Source organism: Balaenoptera acutorostrata, chromosome 8, assembly GCF_949987535.1.
Source record: "Balaenoptera acutorostrata chromosome 8, mBalAcu1.1, whole genome shotgun sequence".
In the NCBI taxonomy this organism is placed as follows: Eukaryota; Metazoa; Chordata; class Mammalia; order Artiodactyla; family Balaenopteridae; genus Balaenoptera; species Balaenoptera acutorostrata.
Window position 1 is genome coordinate 10,507,532 of NC_080071.1, and position 21,053 is coordinate 10,528,584.

Below are 21,053 nucleotides of genomic sequence, written 5' to 3' on the forward strand. Positions count from 1 at the left end.
GTTGATGTCTAAGTCCCCTTCAAGTCTAATATGCTCCGTAAATGATTCAGACTAGGGTCACAATCATAAAGATGAAGATAGTGGGAAGACCATGAGTCTAGTTTGGCAGAATGAGGTCTTAGATACCATCTGGTTGGTAATGCATTCTCTCTTTGTTCTTAATCAGCACTCTGAGAGTTCCCCATCATGCATATGAGGAAGCTGAGGCTCATGGAGGCCCTGTGACTTGCTAAGTCACAATCAGAACATTAATTCTGAAGCCAGCACTCTGCCCACACCTGGCGACTCATGGTCTAGTACTGTGTTCAGTGCTGCAGTTTATCTCCTGAGAAGAGCATTTAAATATCTGCAGACCTGCCTTACTCATTCCTAAGATATAACTCCTTCACCTCAAGATCATGGTTTTCTTTCATCTTGCAATTACTTAACCTTCCTCACCACGCATTCACATCAGATGATATCACTGATTCCCTCCCATGACCGTATGCAAAATTGCTAATAGAAATAGATAAAAATGTCCTTATGAAAAAATCAGAAATAAATAAAGATTGTCCACATAGCTTTTTCCAGTGCCCAAACAACATGAAGACAGAGGGGAAGCACTGGAGATCAAAATGGGGGGGAAAAAAATGAGAGCTAAGAGTAAACAAAATCAAGTTGACATTGAAGTTACACTAATAGCGGTACTTCAAACCCATCACTGTCCAGTTCTGCAGACATTCTGAATCATCAGCAGCAATCTGATCATTATGCTATCCATACAGCTATTCAAAGGAACTGTCTCATACATTATCTCATTTTCTTCTCACAATAACCCCTTGAGGTAATCACAGCAAGATTTCCCACTGAACAGATAAAGAAACAAACAAGGAAGTGAGATGACCTGACCTTGGCACACACTTCTCTGCATAAGATTTTTTTTCCCTAAATGGAAATTAGGCAAAGTAGATGAGCACCCTAAATTCTGTCCATCTCAAGGGAGGGTCTTCAGAGCATAGCCAGCTGGCTGGAATGTGGAGTCCATGGCCAAATGAAACTTGAAGCCCCGCATGTTTTAAGTAAAGACAGCCTGAAACTAAACTTTCTAGTTTTCTTGGTTGCCAAGATTTATCAATAAAATACACAGAATACACTCTTCTAAGAATATACCCTCCCAGCTCCTGAAAACAGAGGCCCAAAATGAGCTGTGAAGCAGGCTGCTCTAGTAATTACTTCTAAATAACTATATAAGTTACAAATTCAATATCAACAACAAGGCACTGGCAAAAGGAGAAAGAAGGAAAACAGTCGGTGCCTCTCCTCTTTGTTGAACCACAGTGTTAGAACTAGAAGGGATCCAAAAAACACTCCAGAGTTTGTAGTGTTTCTAGAATTCAACCTCTAGTCTCAGTTTCTGCATTTCCTATCTTGCCTGTCTGTAGGTTCCCTCATTCTCATATCCTGAGGCCCATGGTCCATCAGAGACATTGTCAGTATTCTATCATTCTCACCTCTCTTGTGTTCATTTCCTAAGACTAATGTCATCAACAAGAAGAAAAATCCTGCCAATGAATAAAGGAGGATAACACATTATCCCTCTGTTAGAAATTTACCCAACAGCCTTTCTCCCTTCTTCCTGTTTGTTGGATGAATTGATTGTACCAGATCATTTTCTTCTTTTATAGCCTCAATTTCCCAGACTCCCTTGTATGTGACTGATTCTACCCCCATAAGAGATAGGGGCCTTCTGTTAAGAGGAAATTCCTTTGGCTCTCACTGCTTGGTTTCTTGGCTTTGACATGGTGTGAGAACTAAATGCTTAAAGCCATGGCCACTATTTTGCAACCATGAGATGACTGTTATCAAGATTAAAAAGCCAGTATCACGAGGATGATAATCCAGAAAGGTAGGGACTTTATAGTATCTCTGAGCAGGTGAAGCAGGTTTCAGGTGACCTGAATTCCAAATCCTTGTATAACATAAATATTGTTTGGTTAGATGGCTTTTTGATTCTTACAGATGAATGCATCCTGATACATCCTTTCAGGTAACACAAGCAATTGACATGGGTTTCACTGCCTCAACCCAAAAGATTGACTAAGGCATTCATTATGGGACTCTGGAGCACTGTGGCCTAGGAGGTATTTTTTGAGTAAAGACATCACCTAAGTGGCTACCCCAAGTGGTCCTGTACTCCTTTCTCTAAGCTCTACCAAGGGTTGTTTTTTTTTTTTTTTAAAGATAGAAGAGGAAACACTTCCCCAGTAGAGAAAGTTGTCACTGTAATAACTAATATCAAAGCAGCAAAAAAGCAGAGTTCTTCTTTTTTATTTTAACCTTCAAGGGACATGTATGCTAATTTCCCCCAAATAAAAAGATCTGCCTATTCCCAAAACAAGTCCTATGTAAAACTGAATGGTACACATCCCATCACTAACACCAACACTGCTATCAAAAGGCAAGTACCTTATTTATCAAAAGCAAACAGTTCCAGAGAGGCCAAAATGCCTCATTATCTTTTACAAATTTACCTTAGTATTTTTAGCATCTAGACTGTTCGCTCCTTATTGAGTTTTAAGTAGTATAAGCTGGAAATCTCCCCTTCACTAATAGATATCTCCATTTGTGAAAGGTTCATGTAAAAACTGTGTTTTTACCATGGGGTGATCCTAGTGAGAGGAGACAGTTTCTGAATGTTGGGAAGCCGCCTGTTTAAAATTTCTTCCAGTGGTCACCCAGAACAGTGATTTCTAATTACCCTAGTGGGGGCCTGAACCCTGGTTTTAGGATTATGTATTCCACGTCATTATCTTAAATGCATTTGCCCTCCTTCAAGGTTTCCTTAATACTTTTTGTGGAACGTGGATCATTCTACCTCTAATTATAGTAATACGTATGAATTTTTCACATCACCCTGGAGAGGACAAGATTTTTGAGGGTAAAAACTTGGGCTTTTTAATCTACTTAGCGCCATCAATACTTAGACAAAAGTTTTTTTACTTTTTATTTATATTGATTAGGCATCATTTCCTCTCCTACATCACACGTTTATATATACGATAGAAGAAAACATGGCAAAATACCCGAGTGCAGTCTACCCAGCAGCAAATGGAGAGACAATTTTCTAAATAAATATTCACCATTCCTAAGTCTGATTTTGAGGTCATATTTCTCTCTTATTGAAAAAATTTAAAACACAAATACGACTGTTCAAGGGCTCAAGTATTACAATCCCATTCCAAAAAAAAAAAAAAAAATCAGTCCTGTGTTGGTTTCATATTTAGATGCCTTTGCTGATCTGCAGTTTGGGAGTTATAATAGAGCCATGTGGCCTTTGCACATTAAACTAGCTGTTTCTTTGCCCTGTCTCCTCATTAAACTCATCCCGTCTCCATCACTCTTACTTTCTTTGTTGTTTTCTGTTCCTGCAGACTCAAAGTTTTTATTCTCTGCCACGTACCCTCTCTACTTCCTTGTAATCTTTACCACATCCCTTTTCTCCCACCTGGATACCATGAAGTCAAGTCCCCACCTCCTGACTGAGACACTGAGAGCATCCTCTAGCCTGTCTAGTACTCAGTCCCCTGTGGTGTATTCATTCCTTCCAAACCCTGGTTTGACCTCTTATTAATTCCCAACTCCTCAGGACACATGTCTATTTCTTCTCAGCTGCTTAAGGATAAATTGCATGTGCCTCTCTCTTAATCTTAAGTATACAGCTGTCTGTTGTCTTTTCCTTCATAAAAGGTGGTATCCGTATCTTCTGATATCTTTGCTACTCCCTATATGACCACTATAGGCTGTAGACCTAGCAGGTAACAATTGTTTAATCTAAATATAAAGAAGAAACAGTTAAACATGCACTAGGCTATTTTTCCAGTTGTGGGACACCGTTGCTGTAATCTAGTCATACTTCCTCTTTCACCTTCATGTAAGGAATGCCCGTGGAAAAGATGCAAAGACTAGAAATGTCTGTGTCCTACTGTATGCTAATCAACAGAACAAATCTCAAAAAGTACCCAATAAACAACTTCTTCCACACATTCCACAATTACATTAAGGAAACAGGTCATTTACGTTGCCACCTTTAAAAAACAGAACTAGCTAATTTATTATATGTCCAGCCAACCCTAAAAAGGATAAAGAGAAATATAAGGCCTCTGACCTTAAGTAATTATAAATTATTTGAAGAGATGATGAATGTTTAAGAAGAATTCAAATGAGGACAAATATATTCTGCTTCAACCTTTTGTACCTCCCACTTTTGGTACCAACCTGCAGCCGGTCTATATGGGCCAGCAGTTTCTATTCTCTTAGGCACTCTCTCCTCCTTGCTGAATGTCTGGGGGAAAATCTGACAGCATCCAGCTTGCTCTCTAAGCAGACATCTTGAACTCCAACCAGAACGTCAGTTCAAACCTAATGGTCTCTCATTTGGACTTAGTGTTGGACACAGAAATGTTTTTTTACCTACATCATTTTCAGACTTCCCACTTCCCACAGTGTATCTCAGAAAACAGGCTTACATCACATCAGAGGGAGGAAAATAACAACTCCCAGATGGGCTCAGTGGAAAACCAAAAGTAGAAAGACTCTGCACCCTTAGAATACCAATGGACAACTGCAAACTTGTGCTTCATGCTCTTGCTCTTTGGGGGTTTATTGTTTGTGCTTTCCCAAGACACATGGACAGCACTTGACTTTTATATAGAAAATGGCTAACTCCAGTTATCTGTGAGTTGAAAAATCCCCTGCTTATCTGCCCTAATCCTTCCTTCATTTTGAATACCGTAAACAAAATTAAATGAACTTAAATAAACAACAACAACAAAAAACTCTCCAGCTATAACAGATGGACCCAATCCATCTCAGTAGATAATATCTCATAAATGATTCATTGCCATTGCTTTAACCTAGAGCTTTTTGCATTTTGCGCATCTAAGTGAATAACTATTAGTAAGCTTTATGCATTGCTCTGTGTAAATTATCTGGGGTCTGTCATAATCTAGGGAGTAGCACTGATATTTTTGGGGGGAAAGGTCTGTTCTAATTATTTCTATGCTGAATCTCTTATCCCAGCAAGAGCTGCAAGTTATCAAACAGAAGTAGATTCAACTCCAAATCTGATCTGGTCTTTTCCTTTAATATTTACAAATGGAGCGTGTGTCTTATTTAGCACCTTAACAAATAAAAAGAATTTTTATTCCATAGGCCTTATAAATTTTTTATATATTTGATAGGAAAGTTAATTTTAATAAATGCTTAAAACACAGCCCTAAGGAGATACCTGAGCTTTCAAACACAGCCCTCAATTATCTTAGAAATGTATCTCAAACTAAGAATCCTATTTACCTAGTGCAGGTACAAAACAAAAAGAAGACTTCTGAGGTAGTCTTGTTTTTACTGAGATGCTGAATAAGAAAGCAATTGGCTCCAAATAATTCCAGGCCTTATTGCAGCTATCCAAGGCAGTGGAGAAGCCTCTGTAAAGGCAGGTGTATTTTTTTCCCCACAGTAGCACTGTGAAATGGGCTGTCAAATTCCAAGGATACTGTAATGATAGAGTCACATAGGATGAAGGAAATAAGAAAAGAGGTAGCTGAGGAGAAGTACATATTGGGGCTGTGGAGGTCACACCCACTCTTGGCAGAATGGACAGGCAGGTGGGAGGCCTTTGCTTCCCTTCCCTGTTTCTCCAATTCTTCCCTGTGTGTCCACATTAACAGGCAATCACATGGTTGACAACAATGTCCAGGCCCCAGGCCTCGCCACTTCCATCAGAACATACCTCTCCCTCATCCTATCTCCTCCAACACAGCTAGGCCAGTGCTAGCTATTCATTAATCAGTTCATCCTGCAGTTAGTGGCTGCTGATTCTTCATGTATTAGACCTCGGAGATAATCATCTTGCTTTCTGGTGTTCATTTCACCCATGGAAAAGTGGAATTTGAGGGGGAAGACATCTTCAAAATCTTCCCAAAGATCCCAAGTAGGGGATTGTTAATGTCACATCAGGGACTACGTATTCTGACGTCACATTATTTGCATTCTAAATTAAGGCCATGTTGGACATGAACTGTGGAACATAATGTAACCTGGTCATTATAGTTTCTTCTTAGACTCATGAGGATAAAATACACAGAAAAGCTATGTACAAAATGCACACAAATACGACCGGGCTAAATGTTATCAAGAAAGACAAAAGAAAAGTTATCAAGAAAATGAAAGAAGAGAGGAAAGGGTCTGTGAATTACCCTGGAGCAAACGAATAAAGGTTTAAAAATGCAAACATTTTAAAGTGGGTTGACTTTTGCCCCAGTTCTGAACCATGTTGATAAATAAAATAAAAGTGGCTAATTAGTATGAGTCTATCCTTAACAGCACACCACTCTATGAGTCATTTAATGGTGTTTTTAATGGGCAAGGTCAATAATATAAGACAACACAAGCCAAATAAATAATTTAGACAGGAGCCCACTGCACACCGTTTGGGGTTCCTTTGCATGACTTTTGAAAGAAATGGCCCCTTGGCATAACTGATTACCAATGAGACTGAAGTCAGGTGGAAACTCTCCTCCCATTCTGCAAACGGAAGTGACACTGTGGGTCAGAACTGGATCCAAGGAAAGGAGAGGAAGGAGGTTGCCTCGCACTACACATTCACCCCTCTTCTGTTTCCTCAATCCTAGGCTTAATTGCAGAGCCCAAAGCCTTGACCAGAAGGAGGGGCTTTTCTCTGCCCCTCACCTGGAGCACTGGCAGGGAAGAAGTACCATCGTGCCCGTGCAATCACAATGCAAAATTCTGTCTGTAATGAGCAGAACTTAGTGAGAAGTCCTAGGCTCAGTTTGAAAGCTTAACTAAATTTTAACAATTGTGAATGAGTTCATTTTTACTCACTGGCAGTGTGGCATGGCAGTTAAGTCACACTCTGGAGTCAGTTCAAACCCAAGTTACAGCCATTCATTAGGAACCTTGGGCCTCGGTTTTCACATCTGTAAAATGGATGTAATAAGGGTGTCTACCTCACAGGATTGAGAATTAAATAAGATAATGATTCTCAAGCACTTAGCTTGAGGCTGTCCTGACATATACTAAGTGTTCAAAAAGTCCTGATTATTACTATTGATATTATACTTAAATTATTACTATAAAACCAGCAGACCATGATGAGAATATATACCTTGGCTGTCATGAACATCTTTCTAGGAAGTGGTGAAAAAGTGACTAATGTCTCCATTCTTAGAGTCACCTTGATCAAAGCTAAATTAAGTAGGACAAAGGGAGAAATGGTCAATAAATCAAAGAAACCAAGGATTTTATCACAGAGATGATCAGAGGCCAGGTTTCAATATCTTGTTTAAGCCAGGTAGGTAAACAGAGCTGCCTGTGAAAAATGTCTTCAACATTTTATTCCAATAAGTATAGCTTGTATTCAAAACTGCTTTGAAAGATGTTATTATTTAAAGAAATTGGGTAAAGAGTTCACAGGATCCCTGTGTATTATTTCTTGCAACAGCACGTGAATATACAATTCTTTCCAAATAAACTTCACAATTTCAAAATGCTTGACCCAGAACATGGCATCACAGAATGTTTGATTCAAAAGGGATCTGGGAGACAAATCCAGCCCTTTCTTTGACAGATTAAAAAACTGAGAACTAGGAAGACTCAGCACTTCAGCTAGTTAGTAGCTTCTAATCAGAGTTTGTTTCACAACCCAATGTTGCTTCTACTCCACCCATCAGTGTGTTTATATTGTGTGCTCTGCTGTTTGCTCAGCCCCTTGATAGAAACCAGGAATTTGTGTGTCATCACCCTTAATTCACAGTAAAAGAAGGAATGTACAAAAGGTACTATTTTAAAACTTTTTCATTATTGCATTTCTACCTGGCTCTAGAAAATGGTATGTAATAGTTTTCTAGGGCTGCCATAATAAAGTATTACAAACATCACCAACTAACTAGCTTAAAATGACAGAAATTTATTGTCTCACAGTTCTGGAGGCTCTAGCCTGAAGTCTGAAATCAAGATGTCAGAGGACCATGCTGACTCTGAAACCTGTAGGGGAGAGTCCTTCTAGCTCTGGTAGCCCTAGGTATTCTTTGGCTTATAGATGTATCACTCCGATTCTCTGTCTTCACATGGTGTTCGTTTTGATTCTTCACATTGTCTGCCTTCTGTGAGTGTCTGTGTCTCTGTCCAAATTTCCCCTTTTTAGAAGGACACCATCATATGGGATTAAAGCCCACCCTAAAGACCTCATTTTAGGTTGATTACCTCTGTGGAGACCCTATTTCCCAATGAGGTCACATTCTGTGGTACTGGGAGTTAAAGCTTCAACATATCTTTTGGGGGACATAATTTAACCCATAACATAATAGGTACACAATAGTTATCTAATCACTAACTACCAAGGAAGTAAAACCATTGACATTATAAACCAATGAAACCACAGATACCAAGTCTTGAAAACATGGAACAGATTATTGGATTCACTGGATATAACAGAGTAGTTGGGAGGAAGCTTAATATACAAAGGAGAGGATAGTTGACTGAAACATAGACAGGGGGTGTTCATGAAGGGCTGGGATGGAAGCTTGGATGTTAACCTATAGGCAGCTCACAGTGACTGGCAAGTGGTTATTCCAGAGTTGTCCCAGAGCCGTTATTGAACTAAACGATGAAAGACAAATAAGACATGGCGCCTGCCTTCAAGGGCCTCATTGTTATGGAGAGGAGATCATGTTTAAGCAAACCATTTCAGTTTAGTGTGCGTTCTTAGGTGAAGAAATAGTGCTACATCTACAATAACTGTGAGCAGAGCCTACAGTAGATAGTAAACAACTGTCTGCTGAATGATTTCAATCTGTCAATGCGTTTTTTTCATTATTGCAAATATAATAATAAAAACAATAAAGGTAATAATAACTAGATTGTATAGCAAGCACTATGATAAGGACTTTGGTGTATTATCTTATTTAATTGTCATCACAATGCTCTGAGTTGTGTACTATTGTTATCTCATTCTACTGATGAGGAAAGAGAGGCTTGGAGTTGCCCAAGGTTGCAGACCTAGGAAGAGGTAGAGGTGAGATTTGGACCCAGATCCACACGGCTTCTAAGTCCTGGATCTACCCATTACACTGTGATGTTAATTGGTGACTTTCCAATTATCTTGTTTGCCTCTAATTCTAGAGGTTAGTGGTTATTTTTTAGGTAAATCATTACCTTTCATCACAGTGGATAAAGCTTATAAGAATGCTGATTAAGTGAAATTCAAGAGCAGTGTGTTTGTCAATGGCCATTAATCAATCTATATCAATGTGTAAACTCTCTGCTAAACAATTAACTTGTTGGAAAATATGTAAACAAGTCAATTCCAGTTATGGTAGATATTAACCAATAATGAGGTGTGGAGACACAACATTAGGGGCCAGCACACCACCCTCCAAATAATTATATTAGCAATATACCTATTGTATATATAATGAACTTCCCTAGAAATCGGCCCCCTGGGACCCTTAGGTAATTGGGAATTGCTGCTTTCTGCCTGATTTATGAAACAATCAGTCTTACTAATAATAAATGGAAAATCTAGTTGGAAGTGAAACTGTAAGCAGCAGGATACAAATCAACAATTAATAAGATTGTTTTGGGTTCAAATATGTGGTTTGTATTTGATGCCACAGCACTTTTGGAAGGGAGCAGAATGATGCGATCCAGAGGATCTTAACCTTAGAGTCCTACCTTTAGGGACCTGTGAACCACTCCATGCCTGTTTGCACACACACATATGGGAGAGGAATTCACAGCTTTACCAAATTCTTTTTAGGGTCTGTCCCACAAGAAAGATTGAAAACCAAACCCCCCTTGATGCAAATGAGCAAATCAAAGCTCAGAGATGTTAAGACACCTACACAGTGTCATGCAGTTGTTAATGGAAAATCTAGGACAAGAGCCCACTGGCCCCCAGCCTGGAGACATAGCTCTTATACCGAAAGTTTAATAAACTGTAGACCTGACAACATGAATATGGTCCATAAACTACTGCAAACAAAGGCCAGTGTCGAGAGAAAGCAAGCATTGCCCTAGCACTCCACATTGCAATCTAATACCTCCAATAGTTCATGAGATGTAAAAGTGCCACTTTAAGCCATATATTTTAAGGTAAATGTTAACAATCCAACAAGCAATTATTTATTTATACTGTAAAAGAAATTCATCCTTCAAATACTCTGATGATATTACAAAAATATAAATACAGACATATAAATATAAATATAAAGACAGAAACCTCAGTTAAAAAGAGTTAGGGGACCAGAAGGAGGATCTCTCATACTCTATGCTGATAGCAGAGTCCAACAGCAAGAAGAAAAATTTCCTCCTCTTGCCTGGCAAGAGCTCAGCCAGTGAGACACTGTCACAACTCAGTCAATAAAAAGCCACTATACTTCAAAATCTCAATTCCTCCAATGGACTTTTTGTTCACTGTAGCCCTCCCAACTTCCTTTTTCCCTCTTTAAAAGAGTTCTCCTCTCCTTGGTGTGTAAGGACTCACACGTGGCTTGCCATGGTTGCAGACCCCGAATTGCAATTCTTTGCTGGTCCCAAATAAACCCATTTTGCTGGAGAAATAACTGGCAGTCTATTTGTTTTAGGTCAACATTTATGGTGGCCCACATGGGGATCCAGAGAAGACCCCCAATGACTCCAGAGCTGGTGGGCAAACAGGTACAATACCACATTGAGCCCACTGCTGCTCACTGATTTTCTTGCTGACCCTGGGGGTTTGAGGGTAAGTATTTCTCCTGAATCTGAGTTTCTGCCCTCTTTGCATTTTGAAGCTCTCCAGATTTTATTTGGGATACTTTTTAAAGCTTTATCCTTTCTGGTTAAGGTCTTGTTGGGTATACGAGTACTCATTTTTTAAATCAGGCTTTTCCAACTGGAACTGTGCCAGCCCTTCAGCCCATTCCTGAAGGAAGAGGGCTGTTTCATTGGAACTGTGCCAGTTCATTCTTCAGCCTGATTCCTTTTGGAATGGAGGCTGTTCTATTGGAAATGAGCTGTTAAGCCTTTGGCCTGACTCCCTCAGGATTGGCTACTCCATTAGATCTGCTGAGCAGCCTTCAGCCTGGCTCTTTGGGGACTAGACCGTTCCTTTAGGACTGGCTGGTATTAGGCCTAAAGGCTGTTTAAGCTGTTTGAGCTGTTACACTGTTTGAATATTATTCTTTTACTCTAGAGAAGAACATCTGAGAAATGGGATCCCAGTTATATAAATATTTTGAGGGCACCCTCCTTTCAGGTACCCTGGACAATTTTATGTTTAAAAACTGAGAATCCTTCCTCATGTGTATTTCTAAGTGGACCAACCTACCTAAAGGCAATTTAGCACATCAATGGCCATTATGGGGAACTTTTGAAATCCCCAAACTTATAAAACGAAATTGGACAATCATAGCACTAAAATTTCTAAAACTAAATGGAACACCTATTATCAATTGGTATTTTGAGGATTCCAAGTGTTATCAGGAGCCTAAAATTGCCTCTCTGCAAAATAAGATTTTGAGAGCAACTGAGGCAAACAAACAATTAAAGAAAGATTAAATGTCTTCCAAAGCTTCATGCTCCTCTTCCCTGGCTTCAGGTGCCTTCAGCCTTCTAACCAGCCTTCCCAACGTCCTCCCAATTCTCAGTGATGGAGATCTGAGGAACTACAGGGGCTCTTCCCAATCCTTTCCCTTAATCAGCTTAGAGAAACATTTCTCCAGACTGGGAATGAATCTCTTCCAGTCCTAATTGACACCAGAACAACACTCTCAGTGCTCAATCCCGCTACTATAAAGCAGCCCCTACCTCAGAGTACTAAAACAGTTCAAACAGTGGGACTCTCTAATGAATCTCAGAAGGTTCCTGTCTCTAAACCTATTCCCTTTTGTTTAGGTCCTTTGAGAGATGCCCATCCTTTTCTCCTTAGTTCCTCACACATATCTATTTATTAAGCTGAGACTTCTTAGAGAAGTGTCAATTTTTTTCACCAAAAAGAGTGAAATAATTCTAAAATCCGACAGTAGCCAACAATATAGCCAATCAGGTGAATTAAATGGCCCTGTGACATCTTTTATTTGCTCCATCTCTGATGGCACTAGAGCTGTTTCCGAAAACACTGATCCCTATTGAATCAGCTACCATCCTCCTTACAGGCAAAATCTCCAACTGATATTGTCAGAATCCACAAAATACCTCTCTTCAAGATTAAAATAGATCCCTCAAAACCTCTTCCTACAATTAATCAATATCCTGTAAGAAACCCTTCAAGGTATAAAGCCCGTAATAGAGGATTACAAGGCTCAAGGCCTCATTATCCCTTATACTACCCTGTAACTTTCCCATTTTACCAGTGAGAAAACGTAAGGGCCAAGGGTGGAGGTTTGTCCAGGACCTCAGAGCAATAAACAACATTGTTATCCCTCTACACCCTGTTGTTCCTAACCCTCATCCGTTACTAACATCCATTCCCACCAGCCATAAATTCTTTACTGTAATTTAACCTAGAGTAATTTATTTATGTAGTGCATTCTTTAGTATTCCAGTTGATGAATAAAAAGCCTCATACCTTGCAACCTAGAGATTTCATGTATTGGAAAAGACACTTCCAGAAGGACTCTCTTCAAGCTCACTGGAAAGGTCTCTGTCATGCTGTTAACTAACCCTAGTGCCATCATTATCCAAGGAAAAGACTCTTAGATTCATGTGACACACTTTAAAAAAAAAGCACCAAACCCTCACTAGACCTACACTTCATCTGGTGATCTAAAAGTAAAAATTTCCTTGAATTGAAGCAGACAACATCTGATGAGACAACTTTCCCAAGATATTAAGCCCAGGTCTGTTGGAAGTTCTTCTGCCAAACCTTTGATAATGACATAATGTTTCAAATGATCTCCAATGTCTATGATCTTGATAACATATGAACTTTAGATAGAAAATGCCTGAGTTCCCCCTCCTACCTCTCCTTGTTACTTGAATGTGACCTCAGTAGGTTTCCAATCTGTGCATTTTCCCCCCAATATGAGACACACTACACCTAGGAATGGTCCTTCCTGGCACTGAGGGACAGAAAGACACTGAAACCATAAAACCTGACTCTTGATCAGTGTTGCTTTCAGAGAAAGATCTTGATAAAAAGGGGGAAATGTAAAAATTAATAAATAGAACCCTCAATTAAAATAGAGTCAGGAGACCTGAAGGGGGAGCTCTCATGCCCTAGAGCAATAGCATAGCCCAACAGGAAGAAGAAAGACTTCCTCTTCTTGCCTGGTAAGAGCTCAGACAATGAAAAGCTACTATACTTCAAACTGTCAATTCCTTCAATGGACTCTTTGTTTACTGCAGTCCTCCTAACTTCATTTTTCCCTCTTTTTTTTTTGTGTATTTTATTTCATTTTATTTTTTATACAGCAGGTTCTTATTAGTTACCTATTTTATACATATTAGTGTATATATGTCAATACTAATCTCCCAATTCATCCCCCCACCACCACTCCCCCACTGCGCTTTCCCCCCTTGGTGTCCATACGTTTGTTATCTACATCCATGTCTCTATTTCTGCCTTGCAAACCAGTTCATCTGTACCATTTTTCTAGATTCCACATATATGCATTAATATACGAGATTTGTTTTTCTCTTTCTGACTTACTTCACTCTGTATGACAGTCTATAGGGGCATCCAGGTCTCTACAAATGACCCAATTTCGTTCATTTTTAATGGCTGAGTAATATTCCATTGTATATATGTATCACATCTTTTTTTTTTTAACATCTTTATTGGAGTATAATTGCTTTACAATGGTGTGTTAGTTTCTGATTTATAACGAAGTGAATCAGTTATACATATACATATGTTCCCATATCTCTTCCCTCTTGCATCTCCCTCCCTCCCACCCTCCCTATCCCACCCCTCTAGGTGGTCACAAAGCACCGAGCTGATCTCCCTGTGCTATGCAGCTGCTTCCCACTAGCTATCTATTTTATGTTTGGTAGTGTATATATGTCCATGCCACTCTCTCACTTTGTCACAGCTTACCCTTCCCCCTCCCCATATCCTCAAGTCCATTCTCTAGTAGGTCTGTGTCTTTATTCCCGTCTTGCCCCAGGTTCTTCACGACCTTTTTTTTTTTTTTCTTAGATTCCATATATATGTGTTAGCATACGGTATTTGTTTTTCTCTTTCTGACTTACTTCACTCTGTATGACAGACTCTAGGTCCATCCACCTCACTACAAATAACTCAATTTCGTTTCTTTTTATGGCTGAGTAATATTCCATTGTATATATGTGCCACATCTTCTTTATCCATTCATCTGTTGATGGACACTTAGGTTGCTTCCATGTCCTGGCTATTGTAAATAGAGCTGCAATGAACGGTGGGGTGCATGTGTCATTTTGAATTATGGTTTTCTCAGGGTATATGCCCAGTAGTGGGATTGCTGGGTCGTATGGTAGTTCTATTTTTAGTTTTTTCAGGAACCTCCATACTGTTCTCTATAGTGGCTGTATCAATTTACATTCCCACCAACAGTGCAAGAGGGTTCCCTTTTCTCCACACCCTCTCCAGCATTTGTTGTTTGTAGATTTTTTGATGATGGCCATTCTGACTGGTGTGAGGTGATACCTCATTGTAGTTTTGATTTGCATTTCTCTAATAATTAGTGATGTTGAGCAGCTTTTCATGTGCCTCTTGTCCATCTGTATGTCTTCTCTGGTGAAATGTCTATTTAGGTCTTCTGCCCATTTTTTGATTGGGTTGTTTGTTTTTTTAATATTGAGCTGCATGAGCTGTTTATATATCTTGGAAATTAATCCTTTGTCCATTGACTCATTTGCAAATATTTTCTCCCATTCTGAGGGTTGTGTTTTAGACTTGATTATAGTTTCCTTTGCTGTGCAAAAGCTTTTAACTTTCATTAGATCCCATTTGTTTATTTTTGTTTTTATTTCCATTACTCTAGAAGGTGGGTCAAAAACGATCTTGCTGTGATTTATGTCAAAGAGTGTTCTTCCTATGTTTTCCTCTAAGAGTTTTATAGTGTCTGGTCTTACATTTAGGTCTCTAATCCATTTTGAGTTTATTTTTGTGTATGGTGTTAGGGAGTGTTCTAATTTCATTCTTTTACATGTAGCTGTCCAGTTTTCCCAGCACCACTTATTGAAGAGACTGTCTTTTCTCCATTGCATATCCTTGCCTCCTTTGTCATAGATTAGTTGACCATAGGTGTATGGGTTTATCTCTGAGCTTTCTATCCTGTCCCATTGATCTATATTTCTGTTTTTGTGCCAGTACCATATTGTCTTGATTACTGTAGCTTTGTAGTATAGTCTGAAGTCAGGGAGTCTGATTCCTCCAGCTACATATTTTTCCCTCAAGATTGCTTTGGTTATTCAGGGTCTTTTGTGTCTCTGTACAAATTTTAAGATTTTTTCTTCTCGTTCTGTAAAAAATGCCTTTGGTAACTTGATAGGGATTGCAGTGAATCTGTAGATTGCTTTGGGTAGTATAGTTATTTTCACAATATTGATTCTTCCAATCCAAGAACATGGTATATCTCTCCATCTGTTTGTGTCATCTTTGATTTCTTTCATCAGTGTCTTACAGTTTTCTGAGTACAGGTCTTTTACCTCCTTAGGTAGGTTTATTCCTAGGTATTTTATACTTTTTGTTGCAAAGGTGAATGGGATTGTTTCCTTAATTTTTCTTTCTGATCTTTTGTTGTTAGTGTATAGGAATGCAAGAGATTTCTATGCATTAATTTTGTATCCTGCAACTTTAAAAAATTCATTGATTAGCTCTAGTAGTTTTCTGGTGGCTTCTTTAGGATTATCTATGTATCATGTCATCTGCAAACAGTGATAGTTTTACTTCTTTTGCACTTTGGATTCCTTTTATTTCTTTTTCTTCTCTGATTGCCATGGCTAGGACTTCCAAAACTATGTTAAATAATAGTGGCAAGAGTGGACATTCTTGTCTTGTTCCTGATCTTAGAGGAAATGCTTTCAGTTTTTGACCATTGAGAATGATGTTTGCTGTGGTTTTATCTTATATGGCCTTTATCATGTTGAGGTAGGTTCTCTCAATGCCCACTTTCTGGAGAGTTTTTATCATAAATGGGTGTTGAATTTGTCAAAAGCTTTTTCTGCATCCATTGAGATGATCATATAGTTTTTATTCTTCAATTTGTTAATGTGGTGTATGACATTGATTGATTTACATATATTGAAGAATCCGTGCATCCCTGGGATAAATCCCACTTGAGCATGGTGTATGATCCTTTTAATGTGTTATTGGATTCTGTTTGCTAGTATTTTGTTGAGGATTTTTGCATCTATGTTCATCAGTGATATTGGTTGGTAATTTTCTTTTTTTGTAGTATCTTTGTCTGGTTTTGGTATCAGCGTGATGGTGGCCTCGTAGAATGAGTTTGGGAGTGTTCCTTCCTCTGAAATTTTTTGGAAGAGTTGGAGAAGGATGGGTGTTAGCTCTCCTCTAAATGTTTGATAGAATTCACCTGTGAAGCCATCTGGTCCTGGACTTTTGTTTGTTGGAAGATTTTTAATCATAGTTTCAATTTCATTACTTGTGATTGGTCTGTTCCTATTTTCTATTTCTTCCTGGTTCAGTCTTGGAAGGTTATACCTTTCATAAATTTGTCCATTTCTTCCAGGTTGTTCATTTTATTGGCATAGAGTTGCTTGTAGTAGCTTATGATGCTTTGTATTTCTGCAATGTACATTTTAACTTCTCCTTTTTCATTTTTAATTTTATTGATTTGAGTCCTCTCCCTCTTTTTCTTGATGAGTTTGGCTAAAGGTTTATCAATTTTGTTTATCTTCTCAAAGAACGAGCTTTTAGTTTTATTCATCTTTGCCATTGTTTTCTTTGTTTCTATTTCATTTATTTCTGCTCTGATCTTTATGATTTCTTTCCTCCTACTCACTTTGGGTTTTGTTTGTTCTGCTTTCTCTAGTTCTTTTAGGTGTAAGGTTAGATTGTTTATTTGAGATTTTTCTTCTTTCTTGAGGTAGGGTTGTGTTACTATAAGCTTCCCTCTTAGAACTGCTTTTGCTGCATCTCATGGGTTTTGGATCGTCATGTTTTCATTGTCATTTGTCTCTAGGTATTTTTTGATTTTCTCTTTGATTTCTTCAGTGATATCTTGGTTATTTAGTAATGATTGTTTAGCCTCCACGTGTTTGTGTTTTTCACATTTTTTTCCCTGTAATTGATTTCTAATCTCATAGCATTGTGATCAGAAAAGATGCTTGATATGATTTCAATTTTCTTAAATTTACTGAGGCTTGATTTGTGACCCAAGGTGTGATCTATCCTGGAGAATGTTCCATGCACACTTGAGAAGAAAGGGTAATCTGCTGTTTTTGGATGGAATGTCCTGTAAATATCCATTAAATCTATCTGGTCTGTTGTGTCATTTAAAGCTTGTGTTTCCTTATTAATTTTCTATTTGGATGATTTGTCCATTGGTGTAAGTGAGGTGTCAAAGTCCCCCACTATTATTATGTTACTGCGATTTCCTCTTTTATAGCTGTTAGCATTTGCCTTATGTATTGAGGTGCTTCTATGTTGGGTGCATAGATATTTATAATTGTTATATTTTCTTGGATTGATCCCTTGATCATTATGTAGTGTCCTTCCTTGTCTCTTGTAACATTCTTTATTTTAAAGTCTATTTTATCTGATATGAGTATTGCTACTCCAACTTTCTTCTGATTTCCATTTGCATGGAATATCTTTTTCCACCCCCCCCCCTTTCTCTCTTTAAAAGAGTTCTCTTCTTTTTGCTGTATGTGGCCTTTCACATGGCTCACCATGGTTGCAGAACCCGAATTGCAATTCTTTGTTGATCTCGAGTAAACCCAATATTACTGGAGAAATAATGGGCAGTCTATTTGTTTTAGGTCAACAGTATTATATTTAAGTGGAATGTAAAGGCAACTCCCCTTTTTCCCCTCCTTCTCTTCCCCACTGCCCACTCCCTTCCTGCTGCAATCAGCCACATCTGTCAGCAGCAATAACACAGTCTCCTTCCCTACTAAGAACCCTGGTATTGTTTGTAAAGTAATTAGCCAGCACCCCACAGAGAAGGCATTCTCTAAAGCACCCACAAAGCTTTTCCAGTGAGACTGTGCAGAGCACTCTGAAGGCTAATCTGGAAGATGTTATGGATTTGTTAAAACAATGAAGTTTATTTTTTTCAGTGAAAACAGAAACCCCCCAAATTAAGGACTTGACTCTTAGCTCCATTTTCATATTATCCTTGGACTAGATATACATTTTTCAGCCCAGTGTATACAACTATGGTATTCTGAGCAGGATCGAAACATGTGATCCATCTGATTCATTGAGAATCTTACTGACACATGACTGGAGTTTCTAATTCCCACTGAACCCTATGCAATTCTTCCATGCAGGCTATCCCACCACTTCGGGTTTCCCTAATTCCAGTGTTTGGCAGCATCAAGATAAAGGAAGGCCATGTCTCCCTTTCCTGGTTCCATCACCTCCACCATTACTACCTTGTTTTGGCCCAGGGGATTAAAACAACTGGGGATTAGGCAACAGCATTGGCCAGAGACCAACATTCTTATTCACTCTGAGGAGCTTTGCTCCAATTTATCCTTTCCAACACAACTCATAGGTTTTATATATCTGTAGGGTAGCTTTCACTTGATTATATTGGACTAAGATAGAGTGAGATCTACGCTTCCTTCCAGGGTTGCCAAATACCTATGCTTGTTTCTTAGATGCTACAAATTGACAAGAGGATGCTCTATGTGTTTATATTTAAAGTGATAAGGAAATATATGTGCTGTTTGCTGCCATGACAGTGAGGAAGCTTTGATGACATAAATGTCTCCAGAAAGATGAGTGAATTGGCCCTTTCAGAGAGCAGGACTGCCAAGAAACTGAAGGAGTGGGGGTAGTGTCAGCTTCAGGGAAACACAGTCTGGCCTATAAATTAGGCAAATCACTTCCCTTTATAACTGTACTTTAAAAAGTGATTTTTATATTAAAATAGACAGATAGGACATTCAATTAACATGCCTCACCTTTATATCCTTTGGTTCAAATTAACCCCTTATTTAAAAGCTCTGGTGCACTGAAAATGAATTTAACAAATTATTTGAAAGTTCCTAATCCCTGATTAGAATCAAATCATTGTTCTTTTTCTACTGCAAGCATCAAAATAATTTTTAAGAGGGGTGGGAAGAGGAGTTGATATGTTGGAGAAAAAAGTATGTCATTTTCAAATAACAGAAAAACCTTTAATACTGTTGAGCACCAAAATCTCATTTCATATTCACAAGACCAAACTCAGGATCTTCCATCCTCAGATCAATTTCCTTGTTTTCTTGGACAACTTGATTGTCATCCACCAATTAAGAAATCAATAATTCATTCACAAATATTTACTGAGCACCTACAAAGTACCACACAGTAGCCGACAAAGTCTTCCTCATTGCGCTGCACAAGAGATAGACAATAAATAAATGAATATGGCCTATATTGTCATAAGCATTGCAATTAAGATATATAAAGCAGAATAAGGGGATAGACACCAATAGACGTTGCCAGTTAACACAGGATGATGAGAGAAATCCTCTCTAAAGAAGTAACTCTTGGGTACAGACTTGGATGTCTGAAACAGCAATGTCACATGAACATCTGGGGCAGAACATTCCAGACAAAGGGAACAAATAACAAGGACAAAGGCCCTTGGATAAGAAGGCTGCTCTCAGGAGACCAGTGTAGCTAAGCCACAGGGAGCTTGGGTGGTAGGAAGCAGGTCAGGGAGGCAGCCAAACATGTAGCTTCTTGTAGGCCACAGTAAAGAGGAATTTAATTCTAAGTATCACTGAAAGCTACTGGAGGGTTTTGAGAAGAGAAATGACATGATCTGCTTTATATTTTAAAAGAATTTCCAACCAATAGGAATAAAAATCCCTTTTAATTCTCTCCTATTTGTATCCTTTATCTTTGGTTCACAAATTCAGTTGATTCTTCTTCATGTATCTATCCTTCTGTTTCCCAGTCCCATCCTAGATCTCACCTACATTTCCTTATACGTGGACCATCAAAACAGTCTTCTACTTGGTATTCCTGTCCCCAGTTTCTCCCAAGGTCTATAACAGAAGTGCCAAATTGATCCTCCCGTAACATCAACCTACCCATGTTATTGTCCTGTTTTAGAAATGGAAGCAATTTACTCACCACTGCCATAGGATAAAGTACAAATTTCTCATTCTGTAATCAAGAACATCATAACATGGCCCCAATATGATCAACAACTAAAGCCAAAAAAAAAAAGAAAAGAAAAAAAAATCAGCTGATCTCCACATCTGCCCATAAATGTGCCAGGCTCATTATTGATTCTCAGCCACACCCTTCCCAAAATGAGACTCTTTCTTCTTTTATATCATCCATATATATAATTTGTCCTTTGAGTCTTAATTCAAAAGGCACCCTCTTCTCTGAGACCCTTCTCAATGACTCCAACTCAGAATGTCTACAGTGCACATGTCCAGCACCATCCATTTTGGTATATATTTTCATACTCAACCTTGAAATACATGTACTTGCTTCCTGTAATTATATGCTGTCCTCACAATAAAACTGTAAACTCTCAGGGCCCTTACTACTTCTATAACCAACTCAACAGCTTGCACACATTTGGCACAGAGTTGGTCTTCAAGTAATGCTTAGAATCATAGAACTTTTAAATGAAAAAGTTAGAGCTTTTCCATTTTTGGTCCCTCATTTTATGGGTAAGAAAATCAGGACCCAGGGATGTGGAGGGCTTTTTCCAGGGTTTCATAGGTACTTACTGACAGAAAAAGAACTCAAAGCCAGGTCCCAAGACATCATGCTTACTGGATCAAAGAATCAGTTACAATAACTTACCTTACTACTACAAAATTCTGATTATTATGGCTACAAATTTTCATTCTTTTTAACACCTTTTTTTCTCATTACAACACTGTATGGTGTGATT